Source organism: Engystomops pustulosus, chromosome 5 (assembly GCF_040894005.1).
Source record: "Engystomops pustulosus chromosome 5, aEngPut4.maternal, whole genome shotgun sequence".
Taxonomy (NCBI): Eukaryota; Metazoa; Chordata; class Amphibia; order Anura; family Leptodactylidae; genus Engystomops; species Engystomops pustulosus.
Genome location: NC_092415.1, coordinates 40,164,670 through 40,180,699, shown reverse-complemented (window position 1 = coordinate 40,180,699; position 16,030 = coordinate 40,164,670). Strand labels below are relative to the sequence as shown.

At 43.4% G+C, this 16,030-nt stretch overlaps 1 protein-coding gene across 4 annotated transcripts in view; it reads right to left on the bottom strand.

Annotated features, from left to right (window-relative positions):
* STAU2 (staufen double-stranded RNA binding protein 2) overlaps positions 1-15,921 on the bottom strand; it is a 166,287-nt gene extending 150,366 nt beyond the window's left edge. For all 4 annotated transcript variants that reach the window (XM_072151706.1, XM_072151708.1, XM_072151707.1 and 1 more), the window contains exon 1: positions 15,772-15,921. The gene's annotated coding sequence lies outside the window, so the exon portion shown is untranslated. The remainder of the gene's footprint in view (positions 1-15,771) is intronic.
* Between the last annotated feature and the right edge of the window lie 109 nt (positions 15,922-16,030).

Genomic DNA, 16,030 nt, shown 5'->3' with positions numbered 1-16,030 from the left:
AGGACACTAATGAGCCGTGTACTGGTGTGACCATGGTCAGATTTCTGTCCACCGGAAGTAAACAATGAAGCTTACTAAATTTGTTCGATTTTTACATCTTTCAAAAGGACAATTATAGGGACTCTTATAAGATGACGCCAACACAAAGCCCAGATATGGGGAATGTTAATTAGTAACTAATTTGGGTAGTTTGGAAAACAGAACATTTAGAATATTAAAAATAGCTTTTTTTTTCAAAATTTTTGTCAAATTCACCTTTTTTCATAAAGAAATGCAAAATATATCAACCATTTCCATTTTGAAGTATAACAAAAAAAGGGACATCAAGGCACAAATTAACTTGGTCAGTAAGGGGTTAAAGTGCAATTGTCACACAACCATTGACAAATGCACAGCTTTATCAGTGCAGTCGAGCCGCATGCAAAAATTATTATATGCAGTATCACCATGGCAACTATGTATAATAAATCACTCCAGCAAGACCGTCCTGATGCTTTGACAGGTAAAATACATGTATAAAGCTTTACTGACAAGAAAGAAATAACGCAGTAGTGCATCGTTTCTCAGTTCGGGTCTTGGAAATGTAGTCTACTGCCCGGGGTAAGAGGCTCAGAGCCCACTATAGCCCTTGTGTACAGGGGCCAGTCATGATAGCTAGTGTAGCACTGTATCAGAGGGAGGCGAGTATATAGGGTTTGTTATGTTCATACCCCCATAGAATAGAAAACAAATTTAATTAAAGGGGTATTCCCATCTGGGCATTCACATTTAATTTAATTCATTTGCCATATGTAAACATTTCTTCAATTGGATCTTATGAGAAATTCTCGTCACACAACATTTTGTTTTTTTAATAAATGTAGTCATGTCGTCTCTTAGAAACTAAATGGCTTCCTTGGATACGACAACCTCACATTTTTGGCAGCAGTGGCCAGACATGCACTATTGAGCCCTGCCATGGTTTCAGCGTTCATTATTACAGGACGGCTGTGGAACCTGTAGTAACTCCTCGCACATTTAATATTCAGAAACTTTTCAGTGCAATCCCTCCAGCAGAGGTGGCCGTAACCAAGGACACACAGGGGCAGATTTATCAAGTGTCTGAAAGTCAGAATATTTCTAGTTGCCCATGGCAACCAATCACAGCTCCCCTTTAAAATATTCATGAGCACTGGTAAAATGAAAGCTGAGTTGTGATTGGTTGCAATAGGGCAACTGGAAATATTCTGACTTTCAGGCACTAGACTAGATTTATGAGAAATTATCTTCACACAGGTAAAAAAATTTTAACAACATCTAATTGAATAAATGTTTATATATGGCAGATTAATGAAACTGAATGTGACTGCCAAGACGAGAATACCCCTTTAAATCCGGGGATTTAATGCAATTCATATTTCAATGCATTTGAATACAGCAATGTGTAACCCGTTTCAGCTGATCAGAGGAGTACACATTGGTATCAGTGGAGAACCCCTTCAAGCATTTTGGAAGCATTTCTCATGATCTGTGGTATAATAAACTTGTGAAGTTTCAGTAATGAAAGTTTGCAGGCTATAGAGAGTGCGCATGCGCGGTGCTTCCCCCTTCACACCCATTTGGAGTAGAGATGATATGACGGGGGAATTATAGCAATTACTTCCAGTTTCCTAGTAATTGCAATTATTTCAGGGTTTGATAAATCCCCCTCTTTGTTTAACGGAAAACTAAACTAGACCTCATAGTAAGTTATTAGAGCACCGCTGTCCGGCATTGCCCATACACAGAGATCATCTTGTATAGACTCTGGTCAGTCCGGTAGAGTCTAGGAATAGTACAATGCAAATTTCCTTCCCTGCAGTGTCATAAGACTGAGTCATCAGCCAAAGCAGGCACATGCGGGCACCGAGGACCAGCTGCTCCCACTGCACAGCCCTGGACCTGCAGGAAAACTGCTGAATCACTGGGGGGGGGGGGGGGGGGGGATGCTTTCCATGAAAATGACGAGTTTATTGTAAAGGAGCAGCTGACGACAGATAAGAGGATGATATACAATGTTTAAAGGGGTTGTCCAGTTTTCAGGATATGTATTTTATCATCCACAGTGCAGGAAAGAGTTTCCTTCCATTACTAGGTAAGGGGCTTTAGGCACACAAAAGTTACCGAAAACATCTGTAAAAAAAACAGAACTATTTTTCCATGGTCGATTCGCATCAGTTTTTTTACACCTCCTCAATAACTAGAGTGATGCATGAAAATGGTTCAGACTGGTGACAGACTATCTTTTGCGCTCGGTGTGTCACAATTCATTAACAGGAAAAAAACTAGCACTGTTCATAATTCTGTAATAGCTCTAATAACAAAAAGTTCTCTTCCCCCAGTATGGCTTAGCGGTAACTGTGGTGGGTACACTGGTAGCAGGCTGTGATTTGTGTGGATAAATCACACAGGTACAACACGGCTCAGTCTTGGGCAACTAGTCCAAGTGCACATTTACACGAATGTATGTCCGCCGCGCCGTAGCCGGTTGGACATACGTCCACGTGTATGTGGTGGTATGGGGCCGCACAGTACTGCTCCGTGCGCCCATTGCCAGCCTATGGGCTCAATCACATGGCCGTCTGCGGGGACGTACATGCGCCGTATCGCCGCACCGTGCCGCTTAGCCGTCTGTGGGGATGTACATGCGGCCGCATGTACGTCCCCATAGACCACTAAGCAGCACGGCGGCGATACGGTGCCACACACCGTAAAATGATAGAGCATGCTCTATCTTTCTGTAAGTGTGCGGCCGTGCGCCGCGGTTTTCAATGGAGGGAGGAGGGGCCACCACCTCCTCCTCTACAGCACACGGCGTGTGAATGCACCCTATGGGTGATGTATATACGGCCACAAGCTTGCATCCGTATACAAGTCCCCCAACAGTTGTGTGAATGCAGCCTAATGTGAAGCGGTTAGTCCCCTTCAACAGTGGAACTATTGATGTCCAGACACGGTAGTAATATGTGAAGATTGTGGCACTATGGAAAATGGTCAGCTACCCAAAACTTCAGCTTTTTTGAGTGCAAAGAAGTCTTTATTTTTTATTAATATGCAATTGAGCATTTCAGCGCACCATGAGGTCCCTCTCTAGCATGGTCGCAGAGTCGCTCTGTCAAAAGCAAAGTTGGAAATGGACAAGAAGAGCTCCACCTTGAAAAGTTGGGACAACCCCTACAATCACATCCATTTGCACAAAAGATTTTCCTTGAAGTTAATTTTGAAAACGTTTTACCTGAGGGCTTCTTTCTAGTGGGAAGGTGGATGTATTTTATTAAACTGATATAATTACTTTGAAGAAATGTAATTCAGTCAATCATTTTTAACTATTAGGTTAAAGTTGTTCAATTATTCCACGTGCTGCTACCCCTGCAGACAGAGGTCAAGCTTATTTTTTTTTCTTACACTCCATAGCGCGATGTCTATTTAGACAATAGATGACACCGGGTGCCGGTTACCGCTTGCGTGCAATTCCATAGAAACACATATACAATCATGCTGTGGTACGCCCCCTTGCGCTGTGATTCCGTTTCTAAATGGAGCCAAAGCGCTACATGCGACAGCGACCTTAATACCCCTCTGCATTTTTGAGAGGTAGTCCTAAGGTAGTCCTGAGGAGGAGTATGACATTTCTAGTAAAGGAAATGAATAGCATGTAGGTGAAGGTTGCTATTCTATGTAAGTAAACCATGGCTTGAACCTTTTTCCATGCAGAAATGGCAAATTTAGGCAATTCTACATTTAATTGACATAACCATCAAGGGCAAAAGTTCACCTTTGAATTGGGCATAGAGAATTTAGAGCAATAAGTAACATGCAATGAATTCTAAACCTGCAACATGTGGCAGAATTACTGTGCATCTTCTACCTTCTTTTACATGGACAAGACACAAAAAAAATGTTTATAAAGAACCTGCAGCTGAGAAATTTTACACTGGTTGAAATAGGTGTGCCATAAGCGTACATAGCTGCTGGTGAGCCACCAACGCTGCCAACCTGATAAGACCATCTTATAGTTCACCAGTCTAAGAAACAATTAAAAAAATATATACAGGCGGTCCCCTACTTACAGGGAACCTGTCACCAGTAGACCCATTTTTAGCACCCCCCAGTCCCCACATAGCATAGTACATACACTGCCAAAGTGTTTTTGTATATAATAAAAAAAAAAAAATCTTTTTTTCTGTAAAACCTATGTTATATTGTACCTTTCATTAGTATCTGCTGTGTGACTAGGCAATCGTCAACTGGGAGGGGCTGGAAAGGAGCAGTTCCCTACCACCCTTGGGAAACAGCTCCTCCATGTGTCCTTTTCAAATATATGAATAACTCCCCACACTCGGGATTGGCTGTAGAGGAGCAGGGGGCGTCGCTAAGCCCAGTGTTTTCATATATTTGAAAAGGACACATGGAGGAGCTGTTTCCCCAAGGGTGGGGGGTAATAGCTCCTTTCGAGCGCCTCCCTGTGGGCAACTGCCTAGTCACACAGCAGATACTAATGAAAGGTACAATATAACATTTTTTTTCTGTAAAACTTATTTTTAATACGAAAACACTTTGGCAGAGTATGTACTATGCTCTGTGGGGACTGGGGGAGTGCTAAAAAATGGGTCTCCTGGTGACAGGTTCCCTTTAAGAACACCCGACTTACAGATGACACCTAGTTACAAACGGACCTCTGAATGTTGGTAATTTACGCTACTTTAGCCCTAGACTACAATAAACAGCTATAACAGTTATTAAAGGGGTCTGCAATTAAGCCTTATTGTTATTCCTGGTTCTTGTGACAAACCCAAATTTTTATAATCCAATTGTCACAGAGACCAAAAATAATTTGTCTGGGGTTACAATTATCAAGTATATGGTTCTGACCTACATATAAATTCAACTTAAGAGCAAACCTACGAAACCCATCTTGTACGTAACACGGGGACTGCCTGTATAACCAGTCCACGGGTTACATACAAGATTGGTTCTTTAGGTTGGTGCTCAAGTTGAATTTCTATGGAAGTCAGAACTGATATATTTTATAATTGTAGCTCCAGACAATTTTTTTTTTTTTTTTTGTCCCAGTGACAATTGGATTTTCAAAATTTTGTGCTGCCATGGCTGATCAATAACAATTCATTACAGACACCTTACAGCTGATCATTGCAGCCTGAGAATTAAGGTGCTGTCACATGGTGCGCTCTTGGACCGCTTTTAAATGGACTGAAAACCGTACCAAGCGTTTGGCTGGTTTGAATCTGTTGTTCTTCATTTTTAAAGTATCCAAGAACGCACCGTGTGACAGAACTCTAAGGGTGGTTTCACATTGGCGTTTTTCATTGATGCCTTACTTAATCATTCCTTCCTGGGCTTTGCCTGTGAACTAAAAAAAGAACAGGTTCTAAACTGATCACTGAAAAAAGGCGAAGTGTGAAAGGCCCATTGAAAAGAACGGTTCAGTAAGACATCTGTATGTGTCCATTAGCCAAAATGGGTTCAGTGAAAAATCACTAACCGGTGAAAAAACACCAATGTGAAAGAGCCCTAAAGTAAAGAATGCAGAGAGCTTCACCAGGGGTCACAGTGGGCGGAGATGTCTATCTGTAAATAGGGGTCGTCATTAAGTTGGAGCATGTTGGGGCACAGGACAGGCAAAGGTCGTACCTGGAACAGACCACTGAGTAAGCCCTACTACAATCATGGGCCGCAAACAAGACAAGCCTTTGGTGGTGGTAGTGTCACCGTGAGGGCCCTAGAATAACATAATAAATCCAGTCCTTGTGCATCCGCATGCACAGCATAGGCCTAATTCCATCTTCATGGACCATATATTTATGCCATTTAGTGCATGTGTAATCACCCTGAAAAAACATATCCGAATTTGGAGCATTTTAAACAAATGCCAAGTTTGAACTACAATGCGCCTCACGATTGGTAATTGTTGAGAGAATTCTCTACAAGAAAGAAAAAAGTAAAACAAAAAATTACAAGACTCAAGTACTCCACCCCCCCACCCCCCCCCAAAAAAAAAGTAAAATAAAAATCACAATAAAGCATACGACTGGACTGGATCAGCAGCTAAAGTGCCACCCTGACAATACCCAAAAGTTGCCCTATCCAGTGACTTCTCAGGATGCATGACAGACAAGAGTATCCAGCACCAGCCCATTCCCCCTCTATATAGCCAGCACAGGACATGTGGACCTCACACAGCGGCCAGTGCAGAAGACATGAGCGAGGAGTATTACATGTGTGGTAAGAGAGAACACCAGGCAGTTTATGGGTCAGTCTAAGCACATTAATGTGCAGGACCCCAATGATGTAATAATGGAGAAGGAAGCTTAGCAATGGTATTACAAATCCATTTGTTGTCTAACCACAAACATTCATGCCCAAATGCCCAAACTGAGGACTAAATTCTCATTATCTAAAAGCTGGGGGTTCGGCATCTATGGGAACTTATTTGCATGGCTGTGGAGTGGGAGTCATGATAAAATGGACGGACTCCAACTCCACAATCATATAATAAATTATTCATTTTAAAAGTCTTAAATTCCTGAACTTAGGATTTAGGATGAGCAATATGTCTTGGTCCAACGGCCATATTGTTATACTTCTCAACTTTAAGGCGCCAGATCAGTAACCTGGACCCTACATTCACCAACAACCACAGTACAGCACAAAATGTCACCCAAGAAATTATAAATACCACAGTACAGCAATAAATATCACCCCAGCAGCCAAATACTGAACTCAGGGAACACAATAATAGTACTGGGGACCCCAAGAGCAAACAGATAAAGGAGACTCCATAGAATACCTCCATACCTGTACAATGACCATTATATAGATAACACTGAGCCATCATTACATCACTACTGACAATAGATCAGTGATGGCGAACCTTTTAGAGGCCGAGTGCCCAAACTACAACAAAGACCCGCTTATTTATCGCAAAGTGCCAACACAGAAATGTAATTTGTCATTTATACTCGCTTCTCTGTCAGTTTTCATTGATACAAACACCCTGAGGACACCGATAAAGCAGAAAATAGTCCCAGGTACAGCTGTCACTTTAAAATAGCTCTGTGCACAGCAAGTCCTAGGCTGTCTGGGACTGCAGGAAGATCCCGGGAGTACTCTCTGGTGATGGCCTGAGTGCCCACAGAAAGGGCTCTGAGTGCCACCTCTGGCACCAGTGCCATAGGTTAGCCATCACTGCAATAGATGATGTCACAGCTTATCTCCTCCTCCTCCCTGTACAATGACCTCTATATAGATAACACTGACCCATCATTACTTCACTACTGACACTAGATGTCACAGCTTATCTCCTCCCCTCCCTGTACAATGACCTCTATATAGATAATACTGACCCATCATTACATCACTACTGACAATAGATGATGTCACAGCTTATCTCCTCCTCCTCCCTGTACAATGATCTCTATATAGATAATACTGACCCATCATTACATCACTACTGACAATAGATGATGTCACAACTTATCTCCTCCTCCTCCCTGTACAATGACCTCTATATAGATAACACTGACCCATCATTACATCACTACTGACAATAGATGATGTCACAGCTTATCTCCTCCTCCTCCCTGTACAATGACCATTATATAGATAACACTGAGCCATCATTACATCACTACTGAAAATAGATCAGTGATGGCGAACCTTTTAGAGGCCGAGTGCCCAAACTACAACAAAGATCCGCTTATTTATCGCAAAGTGCCAACACAGAAATGTAATTTGTCATTTATACTCGCTTCTCTGTCAGTTTTCATTGATACAAACACCCTGAGGACACCGATAAAGCAGAAAATAGTCCCAGGTACAGCTGTCACTTTAAAATACATCTGTGCACAGCAAGTCCTGGGCTGTCTGGGACTGCAGGAAGATACCTGGAGTCATCTCTGGTGATGGCCTGAGTGCCCACAGAAAGGGCTCTGAGTGCCACCTCTGCCACCAGTGCCATAGGTTAGCCATCACTGCAATAGATGATGTCACAGCATAGTTACAGACAGACCCCTCTGACCTCTGGTGAAGCTCTCTGAATGCTTTACTATAGTCCCAGACTGCAATAATCACCTGTAAAGTGTCTGTAATGAAGCTTTATTGATAATCCTTGGTCCCATTACAGCAAAAAATGTTCAAACTCCAATTGTCACTGGGGCCAAACATTTTTTTGTCTGGATCTACAATTATAAAATATACAGTTTCGACTTACATACAAATTTAACTTAAGAACAAACCTCCGGACCCTATCTTGTATGTAACCCGGGTATTGCAGCAAAACAGACTCCAAAATCTGCCCTAAAGATAAATTTTCCCAATTTTTTTTTCATTCATTACAAGAAGCGCGACCATGCGCGCGGCTCTCCTTAACTTCCTACGTAGGCGCGTGCACGGTCGTGCGCATGGTGCGCCAAAGCAGCTTCGGCTATAAAGTTTAAAAGTGTTTTAAACCGCGATCCAGCGGTTTAAAACACTAACAAAAATAAGCTCCGGCACCAGCTCACCCTGAGCTGGTGCTCGGTATTCCCATCTAACACCTACCACTTCAAGTGGTAGGTTTCCTTAAAGGGGCAATTATTGGATAGTTAGTAAAAGTTGTCATGAAAATCCCAATCCACATACATGGAGAGAGAGGATACACATGTATTATGCATTCACGCGGTACAGCCGATACTGCATGAAAACTGGATAAAGTTTTTGTTTTCCAATCAACAACTGTTTTTGAGTGGATCCGCTAACTAACGTGAATGGGGCTATACTGACATTACCCAAAAGTTGACGTACCCAAGAGGACACCCAGTCCAGTACCCTCTCAGGATACCGGTCACTGCCATAGGTATAAGGCAGCGACCTCTATAGTCAGCCGTGCTTTATGCAGACATTTGGTCTTCACAGCGGCCACTGCAGCCGACGTAAGGAGCATTAGATATGTGGTCAGATACCAGGCAGTCTTTGGTATTACAAATCCACTTGTCTGGCCACAAGCATTTCTGCATTTCTCCTGGCCTCATGCTTTCTGGCATTTCAGGGCTGGCACTTATTTATCATGAAATCTGCTAAGTTGTGAATGTCCCCTGATATAGATAGTAATGAACTCTACCTAGAAAAGATAGTCGATAGAAAAAAAATCAGTGGGGATCCAAAACTCCATAAAGTAGACCCCCCTGACTAGCAATGCCTGCTGATACAAGTCCTCCCCATGTCACCTAAAATTACACGTTGCCTTGTGTTAAATACATGTCATGTGACCAGAGTGACATAATTGCAGGTCCTTTAGCCTCCTACTAACAGCAAACTGTACACCATGTATGTGATCACATGAAATCAGAGCATGTCTCCATGGAGAATGAGGAGGAGTAAAAAGTTCATGGAGGCTGCCTCGACTTTATGTGGTGAGATACATGCATGGTGTACAGTTTGCTATTGTTAAGAGGCTAAAGGACCTGAGATGATGTCACTCTGGTCACATGACATGTACTGCTGAATAGAGATGAGGCATAAGTCGTGGGGAGTATGGGGCATGGGTAATATACAATAAAAGTTGATTTATATGGATTTAAGGATAACAATTTTAGCTAAAAGAAGGGTGTCAGTTAATAGGGCTCTATTGGAACAGTCAATGGTTGTGTATGCGAAAATGTGGGGACAAGTTCCCTTTAAAGGAAATATACCACTAAAATCAAGCATGGTAAACCAGGGACACTTTAGTCATTTATCCAGGCACAAAGGCTGTGGTAATCATCTTACATTTGTTATGGATGGCCTTCTTCGTTCTAAAAAGCAACTTTTTAAATTATGCTAATGAAGTAGCTGATTCATAGGTGGCTACTGTGCAGGAGCACTCCCTCTTTACTTTTTAGTTTACATGGGAAATATGGAGGGGGAAGTGCTGAGGGATCAGGCACAGCCTGTGAAGCTACAAAACGTAGGGGCTCTGGTCACACTCCCCAGAGCGCTTCTGACTCATCAGCATAATTATAAAAGTTGATTTTAGAGGGAAGGATGCTATGAAAAACAAAATCAGATTTCCATTAATCTGCATACTGGCCAGACACAGTTACAGTATCTCAAATCCGATTCACCTGTTACATACTTCTCAGAATGGCCAAGATGTTGGTTATCCCATGGCTCTCTCCAGTTTTGAGAAGCAGGCCAGCTATTTGTCTCATCGAACAGAAAAATTTAATTATTAATTGCCCCCTGGTATAATGATTATCTGTCAACAACAGCCACAAAGGCCGTACACATAACATATGTATTGAACAAACCCAGGACCAATCACGGTTGATTGGTGAAGGCCTAAAAATGAAAACTTACAAGAAATGATGCTCAAGAAAAGTTACTTCATGACAAATTAAACACTTTACAAAAAAAAAAAAAAAACATACATATCAATAGAAGAGGCGTCACACAACAAGGTTAAAGCTAAGTTCACACTGTGGCTTGTGGTGTCCATTAGCCTATTCAGTTATGGAATAAAACAGGACACCTAGAACCGAAAGTTAAAGGGGTTTTCCACAAGTTAGGCCCTGTCCACAGGATAGTAATGAGACCCCCACAGATTATGAGAACAGTTGGTACGATTTACCTCCCTCAGACCCCTTGTCGCTCCCAAAGATGAGCGTAGGAGGAGGTCGCACATGGCCAGGCTGCCCCATTCATCTCTATGGAGCTGACAGATTGGCGAGCACTTACTCTATAGAGAAGAGCAGGGCAGCCAGGCCACACGCAACCGTCTGCTTCGTTCATCTCTGGAAGCAAAGAGGGGTCCAACAGAGGCACATCAGACCACTTTGGACCCCACCGTTCTCATGATCTGTGGCGATCTCATCACTGAGGGTAGGGACTAACTCGTTGCGTGGGGAAACCCATTAAATGCCGTGCCATTTGCCATGCATTTCCAATGACTTGCATGCACGTATGCAAAATTATCTTATAAATGATAATAATTCCTTTATTTATATAGTGCACACAGATTACACAGAGCTGCACAGAACCTGCCAGATCAGTCCCTGTGCCCATTGGGGCTCCCAATCTCATCAACCTGTTCCTAAGGGGAACAGTATGTTTTGGAGTGTGGGAGGAAACCAGAGGATCCGGAGGAAACCCACACAAACATGGAGAGAACATAAAAACTCTTTGCAGATGTTTACTTGGTTGGGACTTGAACCCAGGACCCCAGCACTGCAAGGCTGTAATGCTAACCACTAAGCCCTCCCATATCTTATATCACACATCCATTATTTGTAACAGCAAAATAGCAGTGAAGTCCCTGTTTATGGAAATAATGGAAAAGTAGCATAGGGAACCACTAACAGTGATGTGAACTGAGCCTAACTTGTGTTTAAAGCAGGAGCTATGTAGACTTGCAAATCAGGCTGACCCTACAATTTCTGATTTAAACTTTTTCCTGTAAAAACTGAAGTGAAGTGTCAGTAAATTCTACGCTACTTTCATATGTAAATATTTAAAATAACAGACACTGCACTTTTTGCTTGTTTCAGTTAGTATCACTTTCATCATCTATTTCTTTTGTTAATATTTCTATTATTCTCCACAAATATTGAGAATGGAATTTGAAACGTGAATGTGAACAGTTCCCATTCCACCAGCACGAATTCTGTAAGAATTGTATAAAACCAATGGATGCACCGACTCCTTGTCTTCTATAGGCTGGAAACGCACTGGCCCACATTTATCAAAAACAGTACAATGTGTACTATGTGCAGTTTGACTGTGTAGGGTGAAGGGGGCGCCACATTCAGGTTTTCTGGTGCACGTTCTTCATGTATCTGGCGCCCCCTGCACTGCACCAGCAGAGCGCACCAACTACATAGGGCGTGCGACATTGGGCGTCGGACACTGCATGATAAATGTGGCGCATGGTCACGTACACTTCTTACATACACGTGCTAGGAGTTTGCACTCAAAAGAACGTGCAAAGTCCTACAGAAAACTGACCAGAGGCTTTAAAAAATCTAGGCCACAAAACTTTGACTTGATTTTTTTGGTACAGATTTCGTAGCGGTTTAATCCAGTGTAGGATTTAGTCAGTAGGTATAGAGTCCTCACTTTATAGTTTCCATTACTAGTGACTACATTCAAGGCTTTGGCTAACAAAAACTACATCCACATATTTAACAAAAAAAAGCACCAAAACTCCATATATATCGAGCCTTGGTTATTTTGTTTCCCAGTAGCTTCACTATAAGCTGTGCCGCCATCTATCATGTTTAGAAAAAGTGCCGACGCTGCGCTATGCATGAGGTATAGGGGACAGCAAGGAAAGTAAAAATAGCAGCTGCTATAGGACCCCTGGAGACATAGGGTGCACACTGATGACTACAGAGGAATCACCATAGTACATCCTCATCACCCATTCTATGTGCGTTACCCTATCATTCATAATTCTCTTCCAATGTCACATTTCATTTTCTCTGAACTTTAAAAACCTTCTTGCTGGTTTTTTATCCCTGTCCAGTGACGTCGCCGTCCAAAGGAGCCCTGTCCAGTGACGTCGCCGTCCAAAGCAGCCCTGTCCAGTGACGTCGCCGTCCAAAGGAGCCCTGTCCAGTGACGTCGCCGTCCAAAGGAGCCCTGTCCAGTGACGTCGCCGTCCAAAGGAGCCCTGTCCAGTGACGTCGCCGTCCAAAGGAGCCCTGTCCAGTGACGTCGCCGTCCAAAGGAGCCCTGTCCAGTGACGTCGCCGTCCAAAGGAGCCCTGTCCAGTGACGTCGCCGTCCAAAGGAGCCCTGTCCAGTGACGTCGCCGTCCAAAGGAGCCCTGTCCAGTGACGTCGCCGTCCAAAGGAGCCCTGTCCAGTGACGTCGCCGTCCAAAGGAGCCCTGTCCAGTGACGTCGCCGTCCAAAGGAGCCCTGTCCAGTGACGTCGCCGTCCAAAGGAGCCCTGTCCAGTGACGTCGCCGTCCAAAGGAGCCCTGTCCAGTGACGTCGCCGTCCAAAGGAGCCCTGTCCAGTGACGTCGCCGTCCAAAGGAGCCCTGTCCAGTGACGTCGCCGTCCAAAGGAGCCCTGTCCAGTGACGTCGCCGTCCAAAGGAGCCCTGTCCAGTGACGTCGCCGTCCAAAGGAGCCCTGTCCAGTGACGTCGCCGTCCAAAGGAGCCCTGTCCAGTGACGTCGCCGTCCAAAGGAGCCCTGTCCAGTGACGTCGCCGTCCAAAGGAGCCCTGTCCAGTGACGTCGCCGTCCAAAGGAGCCCTGTCCAGTGACGTCGCCGTCCAAAGGAGCCCTGTCCAGTGACGTCGCCGTCCAAAGGAGCCCTGTCCAGTGACGTCACCGTCCAAAGGAGCCCTGTCCAGTGACGTCACCGTCCAAAGGAGCCCTGTCCAGTGACGTCACCGTCCAAAGGAGCCCTGTCCACTGACGTCACCGTCCAAAGGAGCCCTGTCCAGTGACATCACTGTGTGCACACTATCCCTGTACAGTAGCATCACTGTCCTTAAGAGCTCTGTACAGTGACATCACCATCCTTAGGAGTCCTGTACAGTGACATCACTGTGTGCACACTATCCCTGTAAAGTAGCATCATTGTCCTTAAGAGCACCTGTCCATTATACCTGCAAGACACCTTTCAGGCTTTACTCCTGCTATAGGTGTCCATGTTTGACTTGATGAGGCCCTGTCACAGGTTTTGCTATAGCTCCCCATAGTTCATGGTTGCCACCCTGGACCTATACAACTATTTTGTGCCATATTTACAGTATTTGTGGTATACAGTGCAACCATCAAAATGGTGGGAACAACTGGTTGCAACTGAATGCATCCATATGGCATGCAGACCCTCACTGACTATATTGTCTATGACCCTTCAGCCATTTCCCCTTCAATTCTTTGGTATAACCATATAAGGAGGGCCCATATGTACCCACAAGCCTCTATAGGATGTATGACAGATGTTTTGTTCTATAAAGCAGTACAATATATGATGCATGATTGTGCACATACAGCCACAGTCCATGTATGTATGTGTGTGCTAAGATTGTGATACTTTTAAATGGCAATGTGTATGATGCATGCGTGTGTGTGAGTACATGTAATCACTATACATCCTGCATGTTTGTAAATATGTACAATTGTACACAGGTATCTAATATACATCCTGCATGTATGTATAATGTATGATTATGTGTGTGTATATACAAACACACTATATATGTATGATTGTGCCTTTATGGTCCCTATACATCCTGCATGTATGTATGTATGTATGTATGTATATATGACTGTGCACATGTAGTCACTGAACATCATGTCTGTATGTAAGATTGCATACATGTAGCCACTATACAGCATCCCATGTGCATTATATATGTATGATTGTACACATTTAACTACTATTTATCCTCCATGTATGGGTGATGTATGATTGAGCACATGTAGTCATTGTACATTCTGTACATGTATGTATGATTGTACGCATGTAGCCACTATACACCTTGTACATATGTATGACTTTACATCCTGCATGAATGTATGACTGTACACATGTAGTCACTATACACCCTGCATATATGTATGATTGTACACATGTAGCCACTGTACGCCCTGCATGCATGCATGATTGTACATATGTAGTCACCATACACACTGCATACACCCTGTATATCCAGTATGCATGATTGTACACATGTAGTACACCCTGTATATCCAGTATGCATGATTGTACACATGTAGTACACCCTGTATATCCAGTATGCATGATTGTACACATGTAGTACACCCTATATATCCAGTATGCATGATTGTACACATGTAGTACACCCTGTATATCCAGTATGCATGATTGTACACATGTAGTACACCCTGTATATCCAGTATGCATGATTGTACACATGTAGTACACCCTATATATCCAGTATGCATGATTGTACACATGTAGTACACCCTGTATATCCAGTATGCATGATTGTACACATGTAGTACACCCTGTATATCCAGTATGCATGATTGTACACATGTAGTACACCCTGTATATCCAGTATGCATGATTGTACACATGTAGTACACCCTGTATATCCAGTATGCATGATTGTACACATGTAGTACACCCTGTATATCCAGTATGCATGATTGTACACATGTAGTACACCCTGTATATCCAGTATGCATGATTGTACACATGTAGTACACCCTGTATATATGTATATATGATTGTACACATATAGTACACCCTGTATATATGATTGTACACATGTAGTACACCCTGTATATATGTATATATGATTGTACACATGTAGTACACCCTGTATATACAGTATGCATGATTGTACACATGTAGTACACCATGTATATACAGTATGCATGATTGTACACCCTGTATATATGTATATATGATTGTACTCATGTAGTCACCATGCACATTGTACATATATATATGATTGTACACATGTAGTACACCCTGTATATAGAGTATGTATGATTGTACACATGTAGTCGCTGTACACCCTGTATATACAGTATGTATGATGGCTCATTGTACACATACTATACACCGCATATGATGGATGATGCACCGGCCACACACAGGATGTAATGATGCAGTGTACATGTAGGCAGTGCAGGGATCAGCCTCGCACACATGACATTACGGAGGAGGATGGCACTGCCCTGCCTCTATGCATGTGCCTTATGATGCCCTGGATGGTGCAGTGCTACACCCACTAATGGCACACGTATGTCACGACTATCGCCAGCCTGTATGCGGCCGCACAGTTACCTGGCTGTCCCGGGCCGGGCTGCTCACACCTCCAACATTGACAAACACTAAAGAGAATGAGCGGCCTCGCACCGCCCCCTCCCCTGACAGCGGCCGCCTGCACCAAGTGACGGGAAAGGGGCGATCCTGCCGGAACTGCTCTGTACACCTCAATAAGACTGGTAAAAAACAAATCTCAGTAAGGCCTGGCTATCTCCACAATGTTTTATATAGCCTAATCCTTGTGTTATTCTCTTCCCCAGAGTATTTTCTACGCATT